The following is a 15,053-nucleotide window of genomic DNA, read 5'->3' as shown; positions in this document are numbered from 1 at the left end:
TGTGATTTTTTATTTTTTTATTTTTATTTATTTTTGTGGGGTTTTTTTGCGGTACACGGGCCTCTCACTGCCGTGGCCTCTCCCGCTGCGGAGCACAGTCTCCGGATGCGCAGGCGCAGCAGAGATGGCTCACGGGCCCAGCCGCTCCGCGGCACGTGGGATCCTCCCGGACCGGAGCATGAACCCGTGTCCTCTGCATCGGCAAGCGGACTCTCAACCACTGCGCCACCAGGGAAACCCTGATTTTTGTTTTTGTTTTTTTTGTGTGTGTGTGGTATGCGGGCCTCTCACTGCCATGGCCTCTCCCGCTGCGGAGCACAGGCTCCGGACGCGCAGGCTCAGCGGCCATGGCTCACGGGCCCAGCCGCTCCGCGGCACGAATCTGCGTCCCCTGCATCAGCAGGCGGACTCTCAACCACTGCGCCACCCGGGAAGCCCAGAAACCCTGATTTTTAAGTAGGGTGGTCAGGTAAAGCCTCAGGAGAGGCTAAAAAGAGGGCATTTGAACAGACTTGAAGGAGAGCCTTCCAGCCGGAGGGACCAGTAAGTGCAAAGTTCTGGCTTCCAGAGGAAGGAGGCTGGTGCCCGGGGTGAAGACGGAAGAAGTGGAGGCCAGAGGTCGGTGGAATCTTGTAGGACAGTGAGTGAGGTGGAAAGCCATTGCAGAGATACAGCGTGCCTTACATTTTAGAAGGCTGAATCTGGCTTCAGTGTGGTGAATAAACCACGGTGGGCTGAGGATGGGAGCAGCCAGAGCAGGAAGGAGCCAATGAAGAAATCCAGGCGAGAGATCATGAAGATTAGGACCAGGTGGAGGCAATGGAGGTGGTGAGAAACGGACGGATGCCAGATGTATTTTGAAGGAAGAGCCAGCAGGATACCTGCCACAACAACAACAACAACAACAACAAAAACCAACCGACCAACAACAAAACAAAACAAAATACGGGGAAAAAATGGCAGAGGAGTAAATATAGGAATGGAAGTAGAAGCCAGGGTCCCATCTCTACTCACTGCTACAAAGGTGTAAGTCCCAAATCCCCAAATGATCAGAAGCCATTTGTCTCGAAGGGAAACGGGGAGGAAATCAGAAACAGAGGAGAGACTGGACTACATTTTGCTTTTCTCCACTCTTCTATGCTGAATCCCTCCCCCAAAAGATGCTGACGTCCTAACACCCAGTACCTCAGAATGTAACCTTTTTGGAGAAAGGATCTTTAAAGAGGCAATTAAGTTAAAATGAGGTCACTGGGGTGGGCCCTAATCTAGTAGGACTGGTGTCCTTACAAGAAGAGGCTATTTGGATACAGACACAACAGAGGGAAGGTGGTGTGAAGGCACAGGGAGAAGATGGCCATCTACAAGCCAAGGGGAGAGGCCCTCAGAAGGAACCAGTCCTGCTGTCACCTGGATCTTGGACTTCCAGCCTCCAGAACGGTAAGAAAATTAATTTCTGTTGTTTAAGCCACCCAGTCTGTGGTACTCTGTTACAGCAGCCCTAGCAGACCACTTAGTGTGTATGGTACTCATGAGAATCATCCCATCTTTTGTAGTTTGAAAGGGAGGTGCATTTTCTTTGCACATGTCTCCCCATATGGGAATGCCTGGCGGAAACTACTTCTTAGGGCCTGAACTCACCATTTCTGGGTTAACAAGTTGTCACCATGGTGGGGAACCTGGCCCTAATCACTCTAACTGGCCTAAGTTCTTACCTTTACACCCGAATGCTATGTTTCCTCTTCAGCAAATGCTTCATGGATTTCTGTTGCTGTTGACGTTGACTTTTGTATCAAAGAACATCATCTCCTGTGTTGGGTGCGTGACTCAGCTGACTTTCTTTCTCTTCATTATCATCTCCTAAATACTATGTGTTGACATTAATGGCCTGTGACTGCTTTGTAGCTATTTATAATCCATGATTGTATAAAGCACCACATCTCATCAGATGTGTTCGGTGTTGAGGTTTGGGTTTGTGCAAGCATGTGTGTGTGTGGTGTGTGTGTGTGTGTGTGTGCATGTATGAGATGGGACCTGCTGGAGCCACTGCCCACACAGGACAGAAGCTTAGGCCAACCTTCTGCAATGTCAATGTCATCAACCATTATCTATATGACAGATTCCTCATCCTCTAAACACCTTGTACCAGCACCTATGTCAGTGAGGTGGTGGTTTTCATTGAAGTGGGCATTGCTATCACAGTACCTAGTCTTCATTTCTTTTCATTTGCATCCAGTTTGCTCAAGGCAAATGAAAACCATGTGGCACCTGCCTCTCTCACATCAATGCCATTTCTCTTTTCTTTGGCTAGTAGTATTCCTGTATCAAACATTCTCCAGGGTCTATGAACCAGGGTCAGCAAACTGGTGAGTTTTCTATTCCAGTGCGGGGCTCCATGCTGAGCTCCCTATTTAAAGCCTGAGGAACAAGAAAAATGCTGGTTAAAATCCAGGAAGAGCAGTGATCACGTAAGGAGATCCAGGTTTTTATTTTATTGGTGTTTTTTCACAGAGGGATGTTGTCCCTATGTCCATTCTATAGATGGAGGTTGTCCGATCTTTCTTCTGAGAGACTCTTTTCATCACTTCCCTCATAGGTAATCTTGGCTTGTGCTTTGCTTTCTCCTCTCCTGCACATCTTGTACACAGGTTTGACCAAGTGTAGTTGTTTATACACTAGACATTACTGCTTGGAACCCTTTGTCTCCTGCTGTTTTCTAAATCCTGGACATACACCATCAGGCCATAAGCCACCTGGAGAAAAGGTGAACACTGTGGATTGCTTCCCTAAACCCAGAAGTGCCAAATCCTTTGGAAGGGTTCTCTTTCTTGTCAGTTCGGTTACTGAAAGAGGCAGCAGGATTCCAATGAAATGCCTCCCTTCCAACCTGCATAAGCAGCTCAAGGTGGACACAAACCCTCCTGATCTTGCCCTCTTGTTATCCTACCTTTTGTTCTTCTGGCCTTTCTTGGCCACTTCTGAGAGTGGCAACATCTAAGAGCTTCTGCCAGTCACATCTTCAAGTGGTGGCAGATGGAAGTGTTTCCACATGAACCAAGCTCCCTGGTGAGTACGGACATTTGCGGCCCTCCTCACACTTCTCTCTCCAGGAAATAAGGGCTTTCTCCTCTGAGATGCAAATTAATCCCCTTATTCTCAAACTTTGGGGAAAAAAATTAACTGGAAAAAACAATTCTGTTGTTTTTTTTATATGACAGTTTTCAATAAGTACAGCATTACTCTGTTAGTATTTTTCTAATCTGGGAATTGCCAGAAGCCAAGGTGAGCATCGTGTATGTCAATACAATAAACATTAGATAAAGCAGAGAACACACGACAACACTGCCATTTTGGCGCCATTAATGCCAAAACCCTCACTAATGCAGGATGAATAGGGGACTAGATATGTACCCAGGACCTCAGTTATGGTGGAGGGTGGTTGAGAGTATAAACGTTGTGCACAATATTATCTAAAATAGAATAAAATATTCTGAAAAAAACATTTAGTTCTCCCTGCAAACTCTGTCATTTGTCATTTAAAAGCACTGCACATAAAATTAGACAATTCTTTTTTAATTTTACAATGAGGCTTAGTATGGAAAAAATTACCTGAACGCTGACAATAATAACTACAGAAAAGTTATGTGAGTCTACTTAAACTTTGTCTCACCAATAAGTCCATAAGCATCGTTAGGGCAAAGATCACTTCCTAGACCTCCTTCAGTTCTCTGATGCTTCTCCCCTTCTTAGTTCGTATGGCTGAAATATGGGGTGTTCATATTTCATGAACATTTCATGGCATTTCAAGAAATGCCAACTGAATTGGAACATCCTCTTCTGTTATTTAAATAAAATTTAAATAAAACAACAGTTAAAGAAAGTTTTTGATTATTTGCTCTGTGGTAGGCACAGTGCTAAGAGTTTTACATACGTTACCTCAGTTAATCTTCAAACCACTCAAGAGGACAGAATTATTTTATCCCCCTTTTTATGAGTCACCAGCACTCTGAGAAGCAAAGGTGTGGCTTTGTTCTGCATTTTCTGTGGTTCCTGTTATCAGGCCCCGGGGCTCCAGTTCCAGTTCCTTTCCTTACAGATTGGGTGACATTGGACAAGACCATTGCCTTCTCTGAGCCTCAGTTTCCTCCTCTAAGAAATGAGAGTAGTCATCTGTTCTAAGTAAGTCTTAAGAAGATTAATATGTTAATTTATGCAAAACTACTTAGAAAAATGGTAAATCCCTATATAAAATTTTGTTTATAAAATTTTTCAATTTTTCTTAATAATGAGACACTATCAAACCCCTTCATTTTTTTTTAACATCTTTATTGGAGTATAATTGCTTTACAATGGTGTGTTAGTTTCTGCTTTACAACAAAATGAATCAGTTATATATATACATATGTTCCCATATCTCTTCCCTCTTGCATCTCCCTCCCTCCCACCCTCCCTATCCCACCCCTCCAGGCGATCACAAAGCACCGAGCTGATCTCCCTGTGCTATGCGGCTGCTTCCCACTAGCTATCTACCTTACGTTTGGTAGTGTATATATGTCCATGCCTCTCTCTCGCTTTGTCACAGCTTACCCTTCCCCCTCCCCATATCCTCAAGTCCGTTCTCTAGTAGGTCTGTGTCTTTATTCCTGTCTTACCCCTAGGTTCTTCACGACATTTTTATTTTCTTAGATTCCATATATATGTGTTAGCATACGGTATTTGTCTCTCTCTTTCTGACTTACTTTTCTCTGTATGACAGACTCTAGGTCTATCCACCTCATTACAAATAGCTCACTTTCGTTTCTTTCTATGGCTGAGTAATATTCCATTGTATATATGTGCCACATCTTTATCCATTCATTCGATGATGGACGCTTAGGTTGTTTCCATCTCCGGGCTATTGTAAATAGAGCTGCAATGAACATTTTGGTACATGACTCTTTTTGAATTATGGTTTTCTCAGGGTATATGCCCAGTAGTGGGATTGCTGGGTCATATGGTAGTTCTATTTGTAGTTTTTTAAGGAACCTCCATACTGTTCTCCACAGTGGCTGTATCAATTTACATTCCCACCAACAGTGCAAGAGGGTTCCGTTTTCTCCACACCCTCTCCAGCATTTATTGTTTCTAGATTTTTTGATGATGGCCATTCTGACTGGTGTGAGATGATATCTCATTGTAGTTTTGATTTGCATTTCTCTAATGATTAATGAAGTTGAGCATTCTTTCATGTGTTTGTTGGCAATCTGTATATCTTCTTTGGAGAAATGTCTATTTAGGTCTTCTGCCCATTTTTGGATTGGGTTGTTTGTTTTATTGTTATTAAGCTGCATGAGCTGCTTATAAATTTTGGAGATTAATCCTTTGTCAGTTGCTTCATTTGCAAATATTTTCTCCCATTCTGAGGGTTGTCTTTTGGTCTTGTTTATGGTTTCCTTTGCTGTGCAAAAGCTTTGAAGTTTCATTAGGTCCCATTTGTTTATTTTTGTTTTTATTTCCATTTCTCTAGGAGGTGGGTCAAAAAGGATCTTGCTGTGATTTATGTCATAGAGTGTCCTGCCTATGTTTTCCTCGAAGAGTTTGATAGTTTCTGGCCTTACATTTAGGTCTTTAATCCATTTTGAGCTTATTTTTGTGTATGGTGTTAGGGAGTGATCTAATCTCATACTTTTACATGTACCTGTCCAGTTTTCCCAGCACCACTTATTGAAGAGGCTGTCCTTTCTCCACTGTACATTCCTGCCTCCTTTATCAAAGATAAGGTGACCATATGTGCGTGGGTTTATCTCTGGGCTTTCTATCCTGTTCCATTGATCTATCTTTCTGTCAAACCCCTTCATTTGCAGCAACTTTTTTTTTCAAGAATGCTTTCTTAGCACACTCCTTTGTGGGTTTGTTTGTTTTGTTTTTAATTTTTTTCTTTTTCTAAAATTTATTTATTTATTTTTTGGCTGCATTGGGTCTCCATTGTAGTGCATGGGCTTCTCATTGCAGTGGCTTCTCTTGTTGCGGAGCACGGGCCCTAGAACGCATGGGCTTCATTGCGGTGCGTGGGATCAGTAGTTGTGTCGCGGGCTCTAGAGGGCAGGCTCGGTAGTTGTGGCGCACCGGCTTAGTTGCTCCGCAGCATGTGGGATCTTCCCGGACCACGGATCGAACCTGTGTCCCCTGCATTGGCAGGCAGATTCTTAACCACTGTGCCACCAGGGAAGTCCCTGCAGCAACTTTATTAAATGTGACATCTTGATTTAAGAAAGTGATATGTTTCTTTATTTAATTTTCAACTAAAGAATGCATTCACTCAGTTCAAACAAAACAAATATTGAAAGGTAAACAGTGAAGAGTCTCTCTCTCATTAACTCTATTAAACAACCACCATTCATGGTTTCTTCATCTTTCCAAATAACTATGCATATACAAGCCCTAAAAGCCGTGTGCTCTTTTTTCTTTCTCTATACACAAAAGGCTACATACTTGTACATATATTTCTAGCTTTCTTCTGCAGATTTCCTGAAAGTCTTTTCACACCAATACACAAAAAGCTACTAGTTCTGTTCACAGCCATAATTTATTTAACCAGTTCCCTATGAATAACATTTAGGTCATTTCCAATCTTTTGATATTGATTTGTTGATTTTTAAAGAGCTGAAATGAATGAAAACATCAATTCTTTCTTCATTATGGGGTTTAAACTATTTAACAAAACAAGAATGTCTGACTGTACCTCAGATTCAACTAGTCTGATTTAAAAGGGACAGGGGGGCTTCCCTTGTGGCGCAGTGGTTGAGAGTCCGCCTGCCGATGCAGGGGACACGGGTTCGTGCCCCGGTCCGGGAAGATCCCACATGCTGTGGAGCGGCTGGGCCCGTGAGCCATGGCCGCTGAGCCTGCGCGTCCGGAGCCTGTGCTCCGCAACGGGAGAGGCCACAACAGTGAGAGGCCCGCGTACCGCAAAAAAAAATAAAAATAAATAAATAAAGTAAAGGGACAGGGACCTGTTGGTACCCAGTGAAAGATTTCCCCCCTGATCTCAGGGTTCAACTCTCATGTAATTTGGCTTCTTGCTCCTCGTATTGATTTTGTTACCCTCTCCGACCCCCTGCAGCAGGCAGTGTTGCAGAGGCCAATGAGGCTCCAGCAGACCTCTGTGGACTATCGCCTCTTTACTACATGCACTGTGTTCCTTTTAACACAAGCTAACTTCTGAATCAGGGGCAGATCTGGTGGGCATGATAGGAAGGAGCCAGACTGAAATGAGAAAGGCCTCAGTCTTACCTCAGAAGTCCTGAGTTCTGGTTCTGACCAACATTTCCTAGCTGTGTAACCTAAAGCAAGTCATATAGTCTCTCTGAGCCTGTTTCCTCATCTGTAAAATGGGAATAATCAGAGTATCTATTCAGACTCCATGTACAAATGAAACATGATAACATATGTAAAGCCCTTAGCACAATGCTGGCTCATAGCACACATGAAAAAAATGGTAGCATGTTTTATTAGTAGAGCTTGGAAGGGTGATCAGGACTCACAAAGAAGAAAGGAAAGGAACAGCATTCCAAGAGGCGGAACAGCACGTACAACTAGCAGAATTTACAAAGTGTGAACCCTCAGAGCCAGCCATGGGAGGAGGCAGAGCAAGGATTGTCGACCCGATTTTGTAGCTGAGGAAACTAAGACCCGGAAAGGGGCAATGACTCACCCCCATCTCCCATCAATGTACATGGAGGCAGGGGAGGAATTCAAAGCCCTGAGGAGCAGCTGCCAGGGCTAAAATTCCTGGGTTATGAATTTGTGGGTTAATACTTGGTTGGGCAGCTGGAATGTGGTAGGAATGTGAAAGGGGGAACTTCCGGAAGTGGTGGCCCTTTTCAGGACATAAGCTGCCCACGGATGCTGGACTGATAGAGCAAACAGGTGCGGCATGGGGCTCCTGGACCTCAGGAAAGGGGTTGGGGGGGTCTTGGGACCGTGGTTGGGGCTAAAAGAGAAGCACTGGTCTGGAGAGGAGGCTGCCGGTACATCAAGGCTGGGGGCTGACAGGAGCAAGGGAAGTCTCAGAAGTCTTTGGAAATGTCAGACATAGCTCGTCAACTCTGGGTCTCACTGGACGTCTGCCAGCTGCTAAGGCTTCTGAGGCCACAGGCAGAGGCTGGGAGAGGGGGGAGGAGGAGGGAGAGGAAGAGGAGGAAGCAAGTGTTCTTCCTGACACACTCTAATGCAGGGCTCTTTGACCTCTCCTGGAGCCCGGTAGATGGCGCCTGGCTCCTGGGCCCAGCTCTGAGCCTGCAGCCCTCTCCTTACTTCTCCCAAGCCTGTCTGCCCTCGCCCTCAGTGACACCACACTGCTCTGCCGCACATCTTACTGCTCTGGCTGCTTCTCTTCAGTCTTGTCCCTGGGCATCTCTTCTTCCCTCCTTTAACTGATGGCTCCAGCCCAAACCCTCTTCTCTATCTTCTCTCTTCCATTAAGCAAACTCACTGCCCTATGGCCTAGAAAAACGAACATTAAGTTGGTAAGTTCCCCAAATCTGTGTCTCCAGCCTGCCCTCAACCCCTGGTGATGGGATATTATTTTAATAAAGAGCCACCAATTTTCTCTGACTTGACGTGGGTGCAATGATCAAACCACTTGGCAAAGCTAATCGGAGTAGGCATTTCCAGGGGCTGGAGCACAGTCTCCACGGAAATCAGATGAGGCTCTGCATACCATCTGGGGGCAGTGGATGGACCAGGCAAGAAGGCTGAGGACTGGGGAGAGGACGCTGGGGAGAAGTCAGGGCCATCAAGACAACCCCCACTCCCCAACTTCAACACAGATTCCTCTCCTCTGCCCACCTTGGAGAACCAGGGCTCAGCCTGTTGGGAGCAAATGGGCCTCCTCTTCCCCTGTAGCAGATGTTGGAGCAGGTTCCTGATCATGACCCTCAGCGCTCACTATTCCCTATGCCCCGACACCTTCTCACTGACGGTACCTGGGACTCTGCCTGGGAGCTTTCTCTGGCCATCGGGAGCACAGTTGGCCGGAAGGGCCAGAAAATTTGGGGACCAGCTTTTAACCAGTGACAACTAGAGTTGATAGATAAATGCTCCAGATTCCTTGTCACTCATGTGGGAAATCTCTGAGGCATGTTCTGTGCTGCCTCCTAGAGGTTCCCAATGGGATTGACCCCCAGGGATAATCTGTTGATTGACCGCTGTTGGGCTGTACCTCACAGGCCTACAAAGGCCTGTGCTTGCCCAGCTTCAAGACCGAAGAAAGAGCCGGGAGTCAGCGACAAAGACATCAATGGTTTAATGGATGGGGGAGCTTACACGTCTGAAGCAAGGTCCTGGAGCAACCGTGGAGCAGGACATGGCAGCGGTCTTCACTCCCAGGGGGTAGAAGGGGATTGACATCAGGTTGGCTCATTGGTTACCAGGGAAACTAACAGAGGGGCACACCCCTCACTGCCCCTTTGATAAGAACAATTACCAGCTGGGGCCTGGGGCAAGTAGGTAGGAAGGTCAGTTATGTGAGTAGGGTGTAGGTGAAGCAGGCAGTGGTCGGGCAGGGGATGTAAAGACAACAAGAGAACAGCCACCTTGAGTGGCCTGAACATACAACCACCCTGAATTGGCTTCCTTCCTTTCCCTGTCTTACTTCCCCAGGCCCTCAGTGATGCTTTCAGGATCCTCTCAGAAATTAACTACTTGCACTTGATTCCTTGCCCTGGTGTTGGCTTCTGGGCGAACCCAAACCAAGATAACCCTCTGTCTCCCTCACATTCACATCTAATCTGCCTAAATCCTGCTGATTCTACTTCCTAAAAAGTCCCCACAATCCCCCTTCTAATCAGTTCCTCACTTATCACCCCTCCTCCATCCCTACCAGCTTGGCCACCTGCCTGGACTACTGGCCCTTACTGGTCCCCTGCCTCCTCTTCTGCCTGTCCGCACAGCAGCTGGGACGAGCAAACTTTCTAAGACATTACTCTGATTATGCCCCTCCCCTGCTTATACCCTTCCATGGCTCCCATTGCCCTGAGGATAAACTAAGCTTCCCAGCCTGACATTCAAGGCCCTGCAAGACCTGGTCCCTCCCGCCTCTTCAGCCTTGTCTGTCCCACTCCTCCCTTCCACTGGACTCTCCAACTGAACTGAGACACATAAGGTTCCCAGAATTTGCCACGTTCTCTCTCACTTCCAGGTCTTTTCATGCTGCCCCCTCCCCTGATTTCACCCAGATGACCCTAGTTGTTCTTAAACACCAGCTTAGGACTTGTACCCTGACTTCCCCTGTACCCATGTCTCCAGGCTGGGCCAGGGGCCCCTCTGGGTTCCTATGCCTCAGTGCACATCACTGCATCCCTCTGCCCACAACATCCTGGCTTATCCCCTCTCCAAGCCAGACACTTCTTGAGGGCACTAGCCATGGACAATTCATCTTTGTGTCCCCGGTGCCCTGACCATGCTTGGGCACATAGAGAGGGTCAGAGAAGAGATGAATGATAATGATGACTCTAAATCCCCAAAGAGACCTATGTTCATTCCTTCATTTAGTTATTATAGAGCCCTGTGCCAAGTGTGGAGAAAACAGGGCTGGTGAACCACAGACACAGTGCCTGTGTTCGTAGGCAGTGTTCCAGACACTGTTCTGGAGCAGTGTCTCACCTCTGCTGGTGAGGGAGCGATGTGGAGAGAGACTACATCAGGCCAGAGCGATCCGGTGCATCAGAGGCCAACACTGGGGCCTTGGGAGCCCCGAGGAGGCCCTGGGCACTGCCTGATGGGGAGGGGGACAGAGAAGGCTTCTGAGAGGAGGTGCCTCCTCTCTGTGCTGGCCCTGATCACCCTTTGTCTTTGCAAAGCATGTGGGGGGCTGGGGAGTCAGGGGAGAAGCAGGGTCTATTACTGTGTCCCCTATAATCTCACCTCCTCCTTCCCGTCAAAGCTGACCTTTACCCGGTTGGTCATTCCCATTCATGTCTTTATACATAAGTATAGTATTATTTTGCATGTTTTAAAACGTTATGTTCATAGTATCATACTGTGTGTATCCTCCCATATACTTCTTTATTCAGTTCCATTATAGTTGTGAGATTTAGCTTTGTCCATGTGCTGCTCTAGTTCATTCATTTTTGTCTGTTGTATAGTATTCCATTACATGCTTATACAGTCATCCCTTAACATAACCCATTCCTGATAGTAAATCTGTAGATAGTAAAAGCTCATATTACAGAATTTTATCTGGGAAAAATAACAATATGTTGCCAGCTCATCCAAAAACTTCCGCTAATTTCACCCCAATATCACTGAAATTCTTTAAAACTATTAATGATCACCAAGGATTTCTGCACAATATAAAGCTGTGTTGTCCAATATGGTATCTACTAGCCACACGAGGCTATTTAAGTTTAAACGTAAATGAATTTAAAGTTAAAAATTTCAGGTCCTCACTTGCACTAGACTCATTTCAAGTGCTCAGTAGACACATACGGCTGAAGGCTATCATATCACATTGGACAGCAGATATAGGATGTTTCCATCATTGCATAAAGCTCTAAAGCATTTAAAACACTGATTGCTTCATTATCTAACACTGAGTGAGCTCTTTTTTAAAAAATATTTTTTAATATTTATTTATTTGGTTGCACCAGGTCTTAGTTGCAGCTTGTGGCCTCCTTAGTTGCAGCTTGTGGGCTCCTTAGTTGCGGCATGCACGTGGGATCTAGTTCCCTGACTAGGGATCAAACCCGGGCCCCCTGCATTGGGAGCTCGGAGTCTTATCCACTGTGCCACTGGGGAAGTCCCCTGAATGGGCTCTTTTTGTTTCTTTGTTTGTTTTCTCACATGTAGCACAGCTCCTGTGTGTGATGGAGGAGGATACGTGCCTGGCCAAGCTTACATCTTTCACGTGTCCAGCCCTCTCAATGAGCTTTATTACTTCCACATTTTCTTCTAATGCGTGGGCTTTCTTAAGCCTCTCAGGCTCAGGTTTTCCCACTTTCTTAGAAGACATTTTTGCTTAACAATGAGGGGAAGATGGTAACAATTACGTACCAAATAAGTTTAAGGAACACAAGCATGAGGTGCGAGCCTATCCTATTGGGAGAACAGAGGAGTTATCACCACAGCTTACCCCACATCCTCTCACCCAGACTTGTGCTGGGGAGCACCTGCAGGTTTGTTATGTCAGGTTTTCTACTAGTAAAAAGTTTTGAAAGTCATTGTAACAATTATCGGGAGAGTGAGCGTTCAGATAGAAAGGAACACCTGAATGAAAATGTATTTTTCCATTCTCTTATTGATGGGTATTTAGATTGTTCCCAATGTTTTGCTTTAGAGAAAATGCTGTGATGTACATTTTTCTACACCTGCTAAAGTTTATCCGGGTTATTTATGTTGGGGTGGAATAACTCTTTCAGATGATGTGCATCTTCAACTACTAGATATTGACAAATTGTTCTTCAACTTGGTATGTTCAATTTCGAGTCCCACCCACAGTGCATAAAAGTTCCCATCTCTCCACACCCTCAACAAAGTTGGTGTTATCAAACTCTTTAATTTTTGCTAATCCGATGTGTGTGAAATGGTATTTACTTGAAATTTGTGGGTTTACTTGAAATTTCCCTGATTGATTGTGAGGTTGAACATATTTTCGTATGTGTATTGGCCGTGCTTGCTTTCTCTTCTGTGAAATGCCTACTCACGTTTTTTGCTCATTTTTCTATTAGGTTGTTTGGTTTTTTTCTTATTGGTATATAGGAGTTATTTATATATGCTGAATAATAATCCTTGCCTGTTAACATGTTGTAATACCTCCTCTCAGTTTGTGGTCTTTTTTTTTAGTATTTTGGTTTTTGTTTTTAAATATCTATCTATTTAGGCTGCACAGGGTCTTAGTCGAGGCATGCGGGATCTTCGTTGCCACGTGAAGGATCTTCATTGCGGCATGCGGGATCTTTCAGTTGCAGCATGCGAACTCTTAGTTGCAACATACATGTGGGATCTAGTTCCCTGACCAGGGATCGAACCTGGGCCCCCTGCATTGGGAGCATGGCGTCTTAGCCACTGGACCACCAGGGAAGTCCCTTTTAATATTTTGGATTAATAGAACTTTTAAATTTTTATTATACTTGAGTTTATCACGTTTTTTCCTTTACGATGTTTTCTTTTTTGTTGTTGTTTACGTTTTTGTTTAAGAAAGCCTCCTTAATCCTGGCACATAGTAGGAATTCAATAAATGATTGTTGAATACAGGCTGCAATGGGAGCTGAAAGGAGAGGCTGGTTGTCTGAGTGTTGCAGGTGTTGGGCTAAGGTGACAGGGGCTGACGGTGTTGTCGTGAAGATGAGGGCATGGGGGAGATTACTGTAGAGAAGAGGGCACTTCAGTCCTCAGAGGGGAGAAGTCCAGGGAGCAATAGGTCTGAGGTGCAGGAGAAAAGCTGGGCTGGAGGTGGGAACTGTGAGTGTCCAGCACACAGGGGTAATTTAAGGAGAGCCATTGCCCTCCCCCAGGGAGAATGTGCAGAGAAGATGAGGGTGGGACAGAGCCCTGAGAGGAGTCTGGGAAGCAGGAGGAGAAGGGTGCTATGGAGGCCACACAGGGAGTTCTTGACAGTATCCATCGAGTGACTTCCTGGGCAGTCCTTCAGGGGCACGGAGGTCACTGGGTCCTTAGAGGAGCCACTTTGGGGATGCTCTGGGAGCAGAGACTAGATAAATGGGCTGAGGACTGCAGAGGAGGCAACTTTTCTGAGGCCACCGGCAGTGAAGGGAAGAGAGGGGGCAGTGCCTGGAGAGGGGGGCTCCAAGGCTTGAGAAGACACTGGAGCATGTTCACAGGCTGGTAGGGGTGGAGACGAGGATTCCCAAGGGCGTGGGGACCTGGCTGCAGAAGCAGAGAGCAGCTCTGGGCACTGCTGGGGCCTTCACCTCCGATAAAAGAAGAGCCACCTCTTGGGGAGGGGGGTGCTGAGCAGAGAGGTCGGGGGCAGGAACTTAAGTGAGCCCCCTCCACTGAGCCTGGCCTCAGTCCTAATGTCTACCTAGCACAGGTGAGAACCAGTGAGCCTTTGGTGAGTGAATTTTCTTGGTCAGTCAGGTAGCAGGTGGGGCTGGGGTGTCAGTAAGTTAGAGCTTGTGGAGAGGGAAGATTTGGAAGAGCTACCGTGAAGGGAGAGAAGAGCTTCCCTAGGTGAGGGTTTCTAGGGGCCCAAGTCCGTTGAGTCACAGGCAAACACCTTCTCCCCTCAAAGGACTGGCAGCAACCATTTCTCCTTGAGCCAGCCAAGGCCTCAAGGCCCCTTGGTTCAGGCGAAGTGGGTATGACAACAGCCCATGACACCACATATCCCTGGCTCTGTCCTCCAGTCTCCACCTCCCACATCCTCCCTGGGCCAGCGGCCATCATCTTTTCCCAGACTGTAGAACAGCCTCCTGGCTGGGCACCTGCTGCTACCTTGCCCCTCCTACCCATTCCTTATTCTCCATCCAGCAGCTGGAGAGATTGGTTAAAATGAAATTTGATATACAAATATCGAATCATTATGCTGTACACCCGAAACTGATATAACATTATATGTCAACTATACCCCAATTTTATTTTATTAATTAATTTTTTTTTTGCGGTACGTGCGCCTGTCACTGTTGCGGCCTCTCCCGTTGCGGAGCACAGGCTCTGCAAGCGCAGGCTCAGTGGCCATGGCTCACGGGCCCAGCCGCTCTGTGGCATGTGGGATCTTCCCGGACCGGGACACGAACCCGCGTCCCCTGCATCAGCAGGCGGACTCTCAACCACTGCGCCACCAGGGAAGCCCCATATACCCCAATTTTAAAAAAAGAGATTTGCTTATGTCACTCCGCTGCTCTAAATGTTTTGTGACTCCCACGGCTCTTTGGACAAAAGCCAAGGTCCTGACTTTGGGCTGTCTGGGCTGGCTGCTGCCGCTGCTTCAGGCCCATCTCCCGCCGTGCCTCCTGGCTCATGGGGCACCTCCCACTCTGGCTGTGCTTCATTTCCCGGAACATGCCAAGCCCTTTCCTGTCTCACCCTCTTTAAGTTTCCCCTGCCTGGGACTC

General features: G+C 46.5%; 1 non-coding gene across 1 annotated transcript; it reads right to left on the bottom strand.

The window, feature by feature from the left end:
• Window positions 1–12,983: 12,983 nt before the first annotated feature.
• Window positions 12,984–13,056, bottom strand: TRNAW-CCA (transfer RNA tryptophan (anticodon CCA)). The gene has a single exon. It is a non-coding gene; the product is annotated as a tRNA-Trp (tRNA).
• Between the last annotated feature and the right edge of the window lie 1,997 nt (window positions 13,057–15,053).

This window comes from Delphinus delphis, chromosome 8 (assembly GCF_949987515.2).
Source record: "Delphinus delphis chromosome 8, mDelDel1.2, whole genome shotgun sequence".
Taxonomy (NCBI): domain Eukaryota; kingdom Metazoa; phylum Chordata; class Mammalia; order Artiodactyla; family Delphinidae; genus Delphinus; species Delphinus delphis.
The sequence above is the reverse complement of the archived record's forward strand: the minus strand, read 5'-3'. Positions and strand labels throughout refer to the sequence as shown.